Source organism: Balaenoptera ricei, chromosome 18 (genome assembly GCF_028023285.1).
Source record: "Balaenoptera ricei isolate mBalRic1 chromosome 18, mBalRic1.hap2, whole genome shotgun sequence".
Taxonomy (NCBI): Eukaryota; Metazoa; Chordata; class Mammalia; order Artiodactyla; family Balaenopteridae; genus Balaenoptera; species Balaenoptera ricei.
The window spans coordinates 10,850,234-10,864,896 of NC_082656.1; the positions used below are offsets into that span (position 1 = coordinate 10,850,234).

The 14,663-nt window shown below is 38.5% G+C and overlaps 2 protein-coding genes across 5 annotated transcripts in view; one reads left to right on the top strand and one right to left on the bottom strand.

Annotated features, from left to right (window-relative positions):
- RFC3 (replication factor C subunit 3) overlaps positions 1–14,663 on the top strand; it is a 775,950-nt gene that overhangs the window by 650,258 nt on the left and 111,029 nt on the right. The gene's annotated exons all lie outside the window — the stretch shown is intronic.
- LOC132352370 (uncharacterized) overlaps positions 14,331–14,663 on the bottom strand; it is a 515,897-nt gene continuing 515,564 nt past the window's right edge. Inside the window, exon 6 of the transcript XR_009498696.1 lies at positions 14,331–14,406. The gene's annotated coding sequence lies outside the window, so the exon portion shown is untranslated. The remainder of the gene's footprint in view (positions 14,407–14,663) is intronic.

Sequence of the window (14,663 nt, forward strand, 5' to 3'; positions counted from 1 at the left end):
ACAGTTTTTCCATGAATTTCTAATGGCCTCTGTTACTTGTTTCAGCAGAGATACAGGACCAGGTGGCAAGTAAGCAACTTTGTAGAAACAACAGGACTGGGATATGATTCCCTATGAAATCCAACTAGAAATTCCCAGGAACTCATACCCTTTATTCTTCTCTGTAGGAGCCTGACAAACACTTGACTTAAAACTTGCACACATGACTTTCCTTTTGTCATTTAAACATTTCAGAGTTTTAAAGAAAAAACTATAAATCACACTAGGTATAGGGAATCCAAAAGACCTAAGTATGTCTCTTCCAACATTCTACATGAGAATGATTTGGATTTGAAAACAAAAGCTGAAGACGAAGTTCTCACTCATAAAGAGATGAATGGTCAACGTGCTAAATTTCATCTTCAGTAAATATGAGAGAAAAGTATTTGTACTGGCATTGCTTTTGGGGAATTAGGCTAAATAACTTAAATAGTTGAGACTGTGAAGGTTAAAGTGGGAGGCTCATGGGAGCTTACAGAATCCCTAAATTTGAGGGGCTTTTAATATAATACTAAAATCATGATCAATATCATTTATTGAGCATTACTGTGTGGTAGGTGATTATGAAAACTACCTTTAATCCTCACAATAGCCCTGCAGGATAGAAATGGCTTTTAAACTATGAATACCCTACCAGAGTTAAAAAGCCCAATTTTGGAAGCCAGGTCTCTGATTTCAAAGCCCAAGATTGTTTTAAGTGGGGCACTTGGATTCTGAAAGCATATTTACCACTCTGACCTGTCACCTATTTATGGTTGAGAATTCTGACTTCCATTTTTATTTGAATAATATTGAAGACAGGCATATGTCAGATCTTTCCACTCCTTTCTATTTAGAGAAATTGGTATTTTTGTCTTTAAAATTCTAAATTGTTTAAATGAAAACAGGAGAGTCACATACATGGCTTTTATATTAAACTTATGTGTGACGATGCAACCAGATCTTTAGAGACAGATTTTACTTTAAGCCTTGTCCTATTCTGTTATTATCCCTACATGTGAACAGACAAACCACACGCACATTCCTAGGTTCTCTTTCCCCTTCTTCTCCCTGAATTAACACCACTGCTTCTCAGGTTCTGAGCTGGGCTCCCCTCTTAGTCCTGGCTTCTTGGATAAATTGGCTCAAGGAACATCTCTCCAAACAGCTCTTTCTGCACTGTATCCCCAAGGGACACAACAGTGCAAAGAATGGGGCTCAGGATGGCTATAAAGTGCTGAGTCCTGAAGAAATAAGCCATGAGTTCAACTACGGTAGCCAGCTCAATGCAGGGCTCTTGACCACTGCCCCGAGAAGTGAAAGATGGGTCCCAGACCCACCTGTCTTTTTGCTGGATGATGCTTGAGGGCAAGAACTACATACGCTTCATGCTTTCATCCTCTGAGCCCAGCACAGTGGGCCATGTTAGATGCCTCATGTATGCTTGCATAAAAGATGAAAAAATCTGACCTTCTCATGTTTGAGCCTCTAGGCCTATATTGTGACATGTTTGATCCTTTTCACTAAACTAAGAAACCTACAAATAATTGTGGAAAAATTTATGTTTGCTTCATGCAATGTAGACACAGGCTAAAATTACACACACACACACACACACACACACACACTTTATAATATCCTTTATACATAATATATATCTTTCATATATATCATATATCTCCTTTATGTGTATATATGTATATATATCCTATATACCTATATTCTTTATATATAACATATATGGATCCTTTATATATGTCATATATTATGTTTCTTAATAAGTTCATGGTACATTGAATTATTTTAGGTGAGCTAATAAACTGTAAAGTGTTGTGAAGTTTTTAAGAAATAGAGCTGTTATGATATGAAGATTTACCCTCAGTTTAGCTTTTTTATATTAAATAGTACAATAGAGATAAATTACCTATCACAATACTCAGCATAGTATAGGCATCCAACAGATATTTGTTGAATTTTAATAAGTTAAAATAGAAGCATCTGCAATTCAAAACTTGAATGTCCTTTAAGATAACAGACATTTAACATCAAATGTCTGAAAAACAATGCAAACATCTTGTTCCAAAATTAAAGTGGTAATTCCAATTATGTCCATCAAATTTTCCTTTACAATTTATTCCTTGAGCATGTTAGTAAACATCTGATATTTGTTCTTTTTTCAGTTGAGAGGATATTTGTTCAATGATGTAAAAAAACCAAATGGTGAACTCTTTACTGAGTTTACTTTGGCTTGTCAGTTGATGCTAGACTCAAAAGAAGAGGAAAGATTCCTGAACCATAAGAAATGATTTTATTTGACCAAAAGGTGGCAAATCAGGTCATGTGGAGGGGAAGGTTGTATTTCATAGGGATGTTATGGTTTATTTCAGTGCTTTCTTGGTTTCAAATATGACCATACCTTTTTTTATTTTTTTTTTAGTATTTTGTGAAATATATCAATTGAATTTCTCAATAGATTTAAGAAACTTTTCTTAAGTGAAGGGATAGATGATCAATAGCTATTAGATTGTGAGTATGAGTTCAGAAATATAGGAAAGGCATTCTTAGCCAAGAAGGCCAATGTCATGCGTGTTGGGAGGTGGGGATGAGGCATGACAGATGAGGGCCATGACGCTACTGCTACTCGAAAAAAAAAAAAAATTATTGCTGCTGTCATCAGAAGTAGATTAGGCTGAATTGTTTAATGTGCGAGTTACTTAAGGTCTATCAGCGTATCAGGTAGAGTTGACTTTGAATCTCAGTTCTGCAGCTCCGACCTATGATCTTGGGCAGATTATTTAATCTGCTCAGTTTCATTTTCCTAATCTGTGAAGTGGGAATCACAATTATATCTAATTAATTGAGTTTTGTGAGAATTAAATGAAACAGCTCAAAGCTTCCCTAGTGGGAGTGGCTTTGTTAGAAAAATGACGAATGCAACCCTGGCTTTGGTATTGGGTTTAGGAATGGGTTCCGTTTGCAATACCAAGCGAGGCTGAAGAGAGGGCTACACACTCCGTGGGGAAGCAGTAGGAGAAAGGCCAGACCAGGCGGGTCGGGGACCAGGAAAGAGACATGTCTGCTGGATCCTCTTTCCCTCAATCTCCATATAAGTTCATTCATCAGCTTTTATTGGATCTTTATATTGGAATATATTCTGAATCTGATCTTCTCACCATTCCACTTACTCCACCAAAGTCAAGGGCAACATAAGCCATGGAAATGAAAAATAAGAGGAGTGAGATCTCCACATGACTCTAGAAAAAAAACAACAAAGCTCCCTTCTGAGGAAACAACTACTGGAATTGCATTGGGGGACACAGAATGAGCCCTTCTTGAGCTCCCGTTGTATCCTGGATGATGGTAAACAGTGCTGCAATTCTCTGGGCTGCTTGGCTGGGCAGCTTCTGAGGGTGCATCCTTTCCTCCTTAATTCATGATGTCCCTGTAGACTGTGTCTCCACTCACTGAGAGGTAACCTGATGGTGCCTTGCCTATGTTCTTTGCAACATGAAAGAACCACCGAGAACACGGGTAGTATGCTGCTCTCCCAGGGCTCTGTTACAATATAAATTGTATTCAGATTCCCTAATAGGAAACTGACAAAACATGACCATAACGCAGGCCACCCTTTAGTTATTCCCATAATGTCGTGAAGGGTATGCAAATACCCTCCTTTACTGAAAGGCAACCCTCAAGGATAAGTACAAAGTACAGAGGAAGGGGTAAAATTATCTCGCGGGTGGTTCTTTTGTTTCGTTGTGGATTTTGGGTGGAGTCACCTGGCAGCCATACAGTCACCCCCAGGAGGTACTCGCCCTGTGAGTATCTTCTCTGTCTGCTGCCCTCTCTCTTCTCCCTGGGCAGTGCTCTCAGTCTTTTAAGCCATTCTCCTGCTCTCAGGGCCCTCAATATCTGCTAACCGGTTCTTCCAAGTTTCCTACAGGGGTCTGTTGGGTTGGTCTCCTCGGGGCTCAGGACTCGTTGGGGGAAACCTTTAGTTTCTCCCAAGGAAACATAGCAAAGAGGATTTTTTTCCCCCAATTGACACTGACCACTTTCTGGGTGTCATTATGCTGGCAGGGTCGCTTTTGCTGTTTTTACCAATGACAGGCAGGGGTGGGATTAGAAAAGAAGAGGGTGGGGGAAAAAAAATCCCATCCTGTCACACATGTATGAGAAGACACTGCCACGGTTACATTTTTCTAGGTCACAGTTAATAAACACTGACAAATTGCCTATGAGCATATTATTCCTGTTAGGCTGAGATATGAATATTGGATTTTAGTTTCTCTATTTTTAATGTTTGGAGGAGCCTGCATTCATCACAGGAGGCACAGGAGATGAAGACTGCAGGTAGAGGCACAGTGCCTGTAATAGCTTACTCTGTAGGTTTAATAATATATTCTTTCCCAAGCAGTATTTGCTTCGTGCACCTATACTAGACACCCACGGAGTGACTGTCTAATTTACAAAACCTGCAATGAGGGTGAATGGCAGTTAGCAGTAGGCAAGGGAGTCTAGACTCCAGAATCACAATTAAGTAAAAGAGCATCACCAATATTTGTCATCACACATTGAGCCTTCACTTTGGGAAAAGAGCAAAATACCCAACACATTGTCATAATCACCAGCAGCAATTAACATTTCTGTGAGCCTGTTTTTCCCAACACCTAAATTCTCCCAGTTCACAAAGACCTCGTTTGCTGTCCTCTCATAAACACTGAATTCCTTTTCAGGCCAGAGAATACAATTTGTACCTTTATGCAGTGCCCTACAAAATCAGGGAGCAGTTGACCTACAGCCCCTGGCTTGGAACTGGAGCTTTTAAACTGCTCCAGTCATAGTGGTTAGAGAGATACGGAGAGAGAGGACTGAACTTTAGCTGAGATTCCCCCCTGGGTGTATCTGCAAAAGCTCTCAAGGGCCACCACGTGAGGGTCTTATAGCAGCTGGAATTTACTGACATAGAAAGTTAAATCCTCGGAGCTTTCTGTATCACACTAATGAAGCCACACAAGAGCCATGCCAGTTAAATTACCCCTTTCTGAGAAGTTCCAGGCACCCCAATGAAGGATCCTGAGTCTTCCTTGGACGATCCCAGGATGATGGCTGGCCAACTCAGTCATATCCTCTCTCTTAGGGAGTTTGAACACAGAACCATAAAGAAAATGACCCAGAGCAGAGTACTGTACAAAGTAATATACATACATAGCTTTAATAAACAAAAAATAACTGGATCCCCTAAGCAAAAAGGATTTATTGGAAGGATACTGGGGCTCCAGGATTGATTGGAGACTATTGACCAGGCAAGACCCAAGGATCTCTGGAAGACCGGAGAGCGGGAGCCACAGAAGAGTCATGCATCAGGAAAAGAGTGTCTCTGAGGTGTTGTGCTATAGCAGCCATGAAATGACCTCCAGTCATCTCTTACATCACTGAATGGCTTGCTCCAAGATTCAAGAACCTCAGGGCTGACTCTACATCAAATGCTCACTCCCTGGCTGCCCAGGTAGGAAACTGGACAGGCTGGCCCCAGTAGCCTTTGCAGCAGGAATTGGCTGCTGCCTCCCTCAGTGATCATACACAATGGAAGATTACTTCCAAAGGGAGGTCACGGTGCCATTTAGAAGAGAGGATTGGAACACCAGTTCTGTCAAATGAGGACCACCCTCACTTTCTGCTTTCTGCTGCCTAACAAATGTTCATGGCAGTATCATTCATAATAGCCAAAAGCTGGAAACAAACTATATGACCATCAACTGATGATGGATAATCAAATGTGGTATATACATACAGTGGCATAGTATTTGGAGATAAAAAGGGATGAGGTACTAGTATATGCTACAACATGACCCTTGAAAATAGTATGCTCTTACCATAAAGAAGCCAGACACAAAACACCACCTATATGACTCCATTTACATAAAATATCCAGAATATACAAATCTGTAGACAGAAAGTAGATTAGTGTCTACTTTCTGTCTCCTAGGGCTAGGGATGGTGGTAGGATTTGGGGGTGATAGATTAAGTGTAGAGGCTTCTTTTTGCAGGGTGATGAAATGTTCTAAAATTGTTTGTGGTGATGGATGCACAACTATGTAAAACCATTGACTTATATACTTTAAATGAGTGAGTTATATCTCCCACCTGTAACTAAAAAATGAATAATATTCTTTTTGCTCCAATTATGGAAGGTAAATATTTCAACTATACACTAAGTTGAGGAATAATCACTGAATGGGTTTGAAATCCCAACTGTGTTTTTCATGAAGCAGATTTTAGTCAAATTTTATCACCTGCCCCATAAACTCCACTTAGGTGGCAAACAGTGTTGTTATGTTCTGAATCCCTTGAAATTAGTGTTTATTCAGAAACAATGTCCAAAGTTCCATACAGTTTTAGGGTTTATCATATTCCCCAATATACATATTTCCTGGACAATGAACATAGGTCTCTTTTGAGAAAATCTAGAATTTCCCCTCAAATTCTACGCACCCCCCCCCCCAAAAAAAACCAAACAAACAGAGTAAGATGGTGAACAGATCAGAGTACCTCGCAGGGTTATCACAAAGTCCATGCTCAGGGGTACTCAGCCTCCCCTTCAGTTTAAAGATTGAATTTGTACATTGAGAGGTTGTAAATCTCTGTTAAGGTGGCTTAATTTAAGAGTGTATTTTTGTTACTTTTATTTGACAAATCAGGGAAAGCCGTAGAGGGCTAGCCATCTCTCTATGCCCCAGGGATCCCACGAACAAGTAACCACCACCAAAACTCTTCTCAGGTCAGAAGACTCAAGTTGCCCCCTCAGCTCTGCTGCCAATTATGGAGAAAGTGAAAGGTGACTACTGCTCCTCCAAATCCTTCCACCATCTTCCTTCTCCCCTCTGCAGTCAGGAATCGTATTTCACTCAGCCAACAGGGAACACTTCTCAAACTCAAGCTTTTGGAAAAAGGAGCACGTCTTGGACTTCTTGAGGATATAGTTAGGGGTTTACGATAGAGTCACTCCAGCATTCTTATCCTCTAATGGCCTTGTTTTTAATCAGGTCTGTTGAGATACAATTTACATAGAATAATCATCACCTATTTTAAGTGTGTAGTTTCACGAGTTTTGACAAACACATATAGCCATGTGTATTAGTTTCTTAGGGCTGCCATAACAAACTACCACCATATATATATATATATATATATATATATATATATATATATATATATATATATATATATATATACTGTGTGTATATATATATATATATATATATATTTCATATATGTCATATATGCTAATTACATATATCTTTATGTTGAGTGAAAGAATTAGGTGTTATACAGACAGCCTTGTGTTTGATTTCTTTTACTCAACATAATAATTTTGATATTCATTTGTAGATTTTGGCATAGCAATAGATTGTCCCTTTTTTATTGCTGAGTAGAGGGATATACCACGAATTATCTATACATTCAATTCTTGATGGACATTTAGGTGGTTTCCAATTTTGAATTGTTATAAATAAAGCAGCTATGAACATTTGTGAACAAATCTTGTGTGGGCATAAGATTTCTCTTGGGTAAATGTCTGGAGTGAAATTGCTGGGTCATAGAGGAAGGGTATGATTAACTTTATAGGAAATTGTCAAACTGATTTCCAAAGTGGTTGTGCCATTTTGAATTTCTATCAGCAATGTATGAGAGTTCCAGTTGCTCCTCATCAGCACCTGACGTTGCCACTTTTAAAAAATTCTAACTATTCTAATGAATGTGTAGTTTTATCACATTGTGGTTTTAATTTGCATTGCCCTAATGACTAATGGTGTTGAATAACTTTTCATGTGCTCTTTTGCCAGTGCTATATCTTTGCTAAAATGGGTTTGCCCATTTTTATCCAGTTGCTTTTTTATTATTATTGAATTTTAAGATATATTTATGTATCTAGGATACAAGTCCTTTATCAGATATAAATTTTGCAAATATTTTCCCTAATATCCGCTTTTTATTAACAGTCTCTTTAAAAAAGCAAAGGTTTCCATTTTGATGAAGACCAATTTATCCATTATTTGTTTTATAGTTTATACTTTTAATTTCCTATCTAAGAAAGGTAACGAAGAATCTATGTTTTGTTCTAAAAGTTTGATAGTTGTAATTGTTACATTTAGGACTATGATCCATTTTGAGTTAATTTTTGTATATGATATGAGGTAAAGGTCAGGGTTTATCTTTTATTTTTTTTATTTCTGATGCTCTTCATTTTATCACATCAATTCAAAGTTCTACCTAGTAACATTTTGTTTCAGCCTGAAGAACTTTACTTAACATTTTTGCTTAACATTTCTTATAAAGCAAGGCTGCTGGCAATAAATTATCTCATCTTTTGTTTGTCTAGAATGGACTTGATTTAGCACATATTTCAAAGTCATTTTTATTAGATATAGAATTGTCAGTTAATAATGTATTTCAACTCAAAAGACATTATAGTCTCTGGATAACATAATTTCTGATGAAAAATCTGCTGTAAATCTTTTCTTTGTTTTACTGTATATAGTGTCATGTTTTTCTGGTTGCTTTAAATATTTTCTCTTTATCAGTGCTTTTCAAAGTTTGATAGTAATGTGCCTTGGTGTGATTTTCTTAATATTTCTTTTTTTTGGGGGGTATTTATAAAGCTTTTCGTAATGTAGGTTTATAATTTACGCCAAATTTTACAAGTTTTTACCTGTTATTTCTTCAAGTGTTTTCTATCTCAACTTTTCAGTCTCTTCCTCTTTCTCTCTCTCTCTCATCCACTTGCACATTTGTTAGACTGACAATGTCTCACAGTTCAGTGAGTCTATTCATTTTTTCCACTGTGCTGCTTCACTTTGGATAATTGTTATTGCTTCATCAGATTCACTGGTCACTCCTTTGCAGTATCTAATCTGCTATTCTAGTGTATTTTTCATTTTATATATTTTAGCTAAATCTTTAGAAGTTCCATGTGGGCCTTTTGAAAATCTTCAGTTTTTCTTATCATCATATTATATTTTCCTTTACATTATTGAGCATATTGATAGTATTTGTAATTGGCGTTAATTACAAATTATCATACCATTTCCCTCATTTTCTTATATTATTTTTTCACCTGCTTATAGGTCATATTTTCCTGCTTTCTTTCATGCCTGATAATTTTTTAATGCTAGATATTGTGAAATTTATGTTGTTTTGTGGTGAATCTTATTGTATTCCTTTAAGCAATGTTGAATTTCTGGCAGGCAGTAAAGTTACTTGCAAGTCAATGTAATCATTTCAAGGTTTCCTTCCAAGCTTTGTTAGGTTGGACCCAGAGCAGCCTTTATGCTAGGTATAATTGAGCCCAACTACTAAGGTGAGAACTTTCTGAGGATTCTACCAAGTTCCCCATGTACTATGAGGTCTCTCCAGTCTGGCTACAGGGGCGAAAAATCTGTGTGAACGTGGGGAATTATTCAACCTGTAACTTGTGGAGCTTCTTTTTTCAACCTTATAGATATTCATCCCATGCTCGCATAGATAAACTTTTGCTAAAAGATTCAAGGACATCCCCTACAGATCTTTGTAGTCTTCCCTGTGTACAGCTTTCTTTTCTTCAATATTCTATCCCATAAATTCTAAGAAAATCAGCTTCTTTGAGTTCCAAACTCTCTGTCTTAATTCAGAAAGACCACTGGGCTCTGCACGCCACATCAGACAATGCTTGATGCACTGAATACTTATAGTGAACAAGCAGAAAAGTGTCCTAGTCCTTGTGGCACTTGCATTCTAATGTTTTACAAGAAAAAGAAATTTACTGGCAAGAAATCTCTAAGAAACACAGAAAAAAATACAGGCATACCTCATTTTATTGCTCTTCACTTTATTGCACTTTGCAGCTTTTTTGGTTTGTTTGTTTTGTTTTTGTTTTTTTTTTTACAAATTGCAGGTGTGTGGTAACCCTGCATCAAGCATTTTCCCAACAGTACTACTTTTTAAATTAAGGTATGTACGTTGTTTTTATAGACATAATGCCATTGAACACTTAACAGACTGTACTGCAGTATAAACATAACTTTTTATGCACTGGGAAACAAAAAAAAAATCATGCGACTTGCTTTATTGCGATCTTCACTATATTGCAGTGATCTGGACCTGAATCTGCAATATCTCTGAGGGATGCCTGTATGAGAGATGTATAGGAAATGCAGAGAGTCAGCAAAATAAATAGGAACCAGGGTCATGCACAGAAACAATATGTACTGTACATGCTACTGTTGCTGAGATGAATAAGCCCTCTCACCATTTTCAAATTCTTGCATCATGTGCTCAAGATTTGAAGTTCTAGAAGAAATAATCATATTGGCAAAATCTAAGATAGTTCTCAGCCCAAGTCCTAGAAGGAAGGGAGAGGGAACTTCAGGGACCCTAAATTTTTGCTGTGGAAGTGAGGCATTGTCTCTACTGAGATGGCACATGATTTGAGGATTTCTTATGGGGGGATTTGGTGTGAATAGGAAGGAGGGCAGTGGTGAGAGGCTGGACAGTCAGAAAATGACAAAAATCCTCTAGAGCTGCATGGAAGAGTTGAGACCCATGGAGATGGTAGCAGTAAAAAACAAAAATAAAATAGAAGCTGAGTTCAAGAATTAGAAAAAAAAGAATAAAGGTTATTTATTCATTAGCAGCGACAAAATATACATCAAGGAGAGGAGAGCTGAGTTCTGAGCAACTAGGGTGGCCATTCAGTCACCAGCACTCTTGCAGGCTAACTAGAGATACTGCTGTGTTCTGGACGGCAATGACTCATGTTCCAATTGCTCACGAGGACTGGATTTATGGCAGACACGATAATTTTCTCTCCCTTTTTATTCCCATATGCATTTACAATGAACTCATCATTAAACAAAGAAACCAAGTGTGTCTGTTCTTGATATCTGAAAGAACAGACCAAACCCCACTCTGCTAAGTAATGAGGAAGTTATGCCAGGGCCAGAAATGCTGGAAGTTCTCCAAGCTGTGTAGATTCCTTGGTCCCAGTGACTGGGGAATCCCATCTATAATCTCACACAGAACCTCCAAATCTTTCCCACCTACACCGGGCTTTCTGTTCTGGGACTTTATTTTAAGAGATGTGACAGAAGAATCAATGGTTTGACTACTGTGTCCACCTGTGACGCCTCATCAGGTATGATTCACTCAAAATAAGTCCCTGGGCATGGAAGATTTTTGCTCTGATGTTTAGAGAAATTATTTGTCCCACTTTGATTTTTCCAAATGCAGACTACTTTTGTTGTCTCAGAGGGTTAGACACAATGGAAGTTCTCTCCAGAGAACAAACTCTCCTTAAACACATTAGGCTGTGAATTGGGAGTTGTAAAGTGGAGAGAACAATTAAAATCAATGACAACATTTAGCTTCCTGCCAAGAGTAGCTTGCCCAGTTAACGGACTGCACTCAGATGCCTGCATGTACGAGAACACCCCGGGCTAGCTGGCTGCTCAGCTGGGGGACACGCTAATTGCTTTTATTAATGAGGAGAGCTCCCTTTTCTCCACTGATGTTTCTTGAACTTCCATCTCATGCTTGGTTGGTGAAGCATCACTACTACAAGCCAAACCAAAGTTACAATATTTTTGTACTAATCGAAATCAGCAAAGCATATTTTGCAGGAGGAAACAGGAAAAAAAAAGTTATATTTAATTCCTAAATGGTTCTTTAAAATGATGAGCATTTTAGAGTGTAAAATCAAGTTATTATCAAATGAATTTCAACCAGCTACAACATGTTGCCCCAAGTGCTACATGTGAGTATTGGGGGTTGGATACTAGCTTTGAAGTAGAGCACTGGATTTGGAGTCCAAAAACCAGGGTTCCTGTACCAGTTGCTCAGGGACTCCCAGAGTATCACTTGATGTTACTGGACTTCAGCCTCTTTCTTTGTGAAAAAGGGATGATCCAGGACCACACTGTCTCACAGCCCTGGGACTGGGGTCCAGTGAGACACTGCATGTGTATAAGGTGTTAGGCAAATACAAGAGACTGTCATCTGAAATAGTGGGTCTCACATACATTCACTATGTTTATCCCACCAGAAGAGGCTAAACTACCCATCAGTGAGGACATACTGATCTCTTAGCACAACCCAACACTGTGGTGGATGAAAGGGTCAGTTCATGTCTCTGCTCTTACCTCTGTCAATTGCTCATTCTTCAGAAAGCCCAGTAGTTTTGTTAATAGAGCCATGGACAGTTAGAAAGAAAGACACTCACTTATTCCAAGACCCAGCACGACCCAGAATTAAAAGGATTATTTTGAGGGGGATTCTTGTCCTCCTGACAATATTTTCCCTTCAAAAGAAAATTTCTTCTCCCGCCATTTGGATAATAATACAAGAAAAGAAAGCATTGTGTCTGGGAAAATATTGCATATATGGGAGAAGGTGACAAGGAGGGAATAGAACAATACAATGAACAGGAAAATAGGTAAAAGACTATAAAAGGAGAGAGTGCTGGGGTATGGAGAACAAATAATTAACAACAAAGAAGATATTAGCAAAGAGAGATGCTAATTTAGCAAGAGAGACCAAAAGACATTTGAAATCAACTTAGAAAACCATATTACAAAGAGATACTTTTGAAATAGAGGTCACCCAATACACAGAGCTGTGCTGAAGTCTGTGTGTAGAAAGAGGGATGGTCTAATTGAAACTAGTTATGTAGCTTAACCTGCAGCCCTAGTGGTTTAATACCTCTGTAATCATGGATATAACTGGCACGCTTATAATGTTTTATTTATTCTTCCGGGGTCATGTTTATTACAGACTGTTTCCTCTTAGAGTTATTTATGTTCCTGTCTGTCTCCTTTACCAGAGAGTAGATTCTCGCGGACCAGTCTTCTCAATTCTGTGTTATCTGCAACTCCTAGCACAATATCTATTATGCACTAAAGTTTTAATAAACTTCTAAATTGAGTTGAATTATTTCAACTTATTATTATTCATATAATAATAATTATTATTATTTCAACTTATTATTTCAACTTATTCAAGACTTTATTATCTCCTGTGTGTGTGTGTGTGTGTGTGTGCGCGTGCGCGCACGTTCACGTGTGCGTGCCACATGCTAGGTTCTGGAGAGTCGCATTTTGGTTTTAACTTCTCTAGTTAGAGATATGACAACAATGCACTAAAATACCAGGAGGACAATTCTGATAATCTGTTCACTAAACAATGCCCAGGGAGTAATTATCTGTCTATTCTTGATGGGGTCTATCTGTCCTCATGTTTAGGGGTAAGGAGAGGAAGTGGGGATTAGAGAATTCATATCCTTGCTGGCAGGTAGAGCAGGTCGAAGGGAGTAGCATTGTGTCTAGAAAATAAATATAATACAAGCTACAATCCTCACCGCTTACAAAATGTAAAATCTATTTGGAGAAGAAGAAAAAACTGAAACAATTAAGCAGCTACTGATGGGAGCAGGCCACACATTTCTTTCCATAAGGGGAATATTTTGGCAACAAGTGATAGAAGGCATTACAACTGCTCTCCACGACGAAACTATTTCAGCTTCGCTCTCCTCTATTTTTGTTTAGTTATCCTGAGGGAAAAGTTTTAGCCCAAATCTTCCCGCTTAGTTACTCCGACCCTGTCAGTGTTTGAAAAAGTCCTCCAGCACCAGCACCGGATGATATGGCAGAAGCTGGAAGGGCCATTAGCCTACATCAGTTGACACTGAAGGAGCAGAATTTGAAAGTAATTTATGGTCTCTCTTAATTGAGAGCAATGTACAACTTCCTGATACAAACGGTAAAGCTGCTTCTTTTCTCTTTGTCCATATGTGACAGTTTCACCCAGACTGTGAATGTGTGTAAAGACCCGTGGGTGACGGTGACAACTGTGACTTTAGATGAATAAGCCGAACACTGAAGGACCAAGCTCGTCTCACGCGCTTGGCATTTCCAGTCATGCCGTCTTTGCTTACACCAGCTCCTCAGGCTGAAGGAGGCTGCCATCTCCTATTCACTACAGAAGTTTCACTTCTCGTTATCTCTATGATAATTTTTGTTTTTTTGTTTTGTTTTTTTTTTATTTAAGATTTGTTTTTTTTATTGATTGATCGATTGCTATGTTGGGTCTTCGTTTCTGTGCGAGGGCTTTCTCTAGTTGCGGCAAGCGGGGGCTACTCTTCATCGCGGTGCGTGGGCCTCTCACTATCGCGGCCTCTCTTGTTGTGGAGCACAGGCTCCAGATGCGCAGGCTCAGTAGTTGTGGCTCACGGGCCTAGTTGCTCCGCGGCATGTGGGATCTTCCCAGACCAGGGCGCGAACCCGTGTCCTCTGCATTAGCAGGCAGATTCTCAACCACTGCGCCACCAGGGAAGCCCATAATTTTTGTGTTTTACACCTAAAAAAAAAAAAAAATCAGGAATTGTTTTTTATTGGAGGGGAACAATGATAAATGTAAGAAAAAAAAGATTCCTTTATTATATGAAGATGGAAAGCTATTTACAGGAGGCATTGACAACTCGGAGGATTTTAATATTTTCTTCACTTTTCTAAATCCAAATCCCTCTGGTAGTGAAACACCTAAGGATGAAAGGAAAGGGTGGCATTCTTAAACTAAGAATTACCTGTTTCCATGATTACTTTATTAAATTGGCT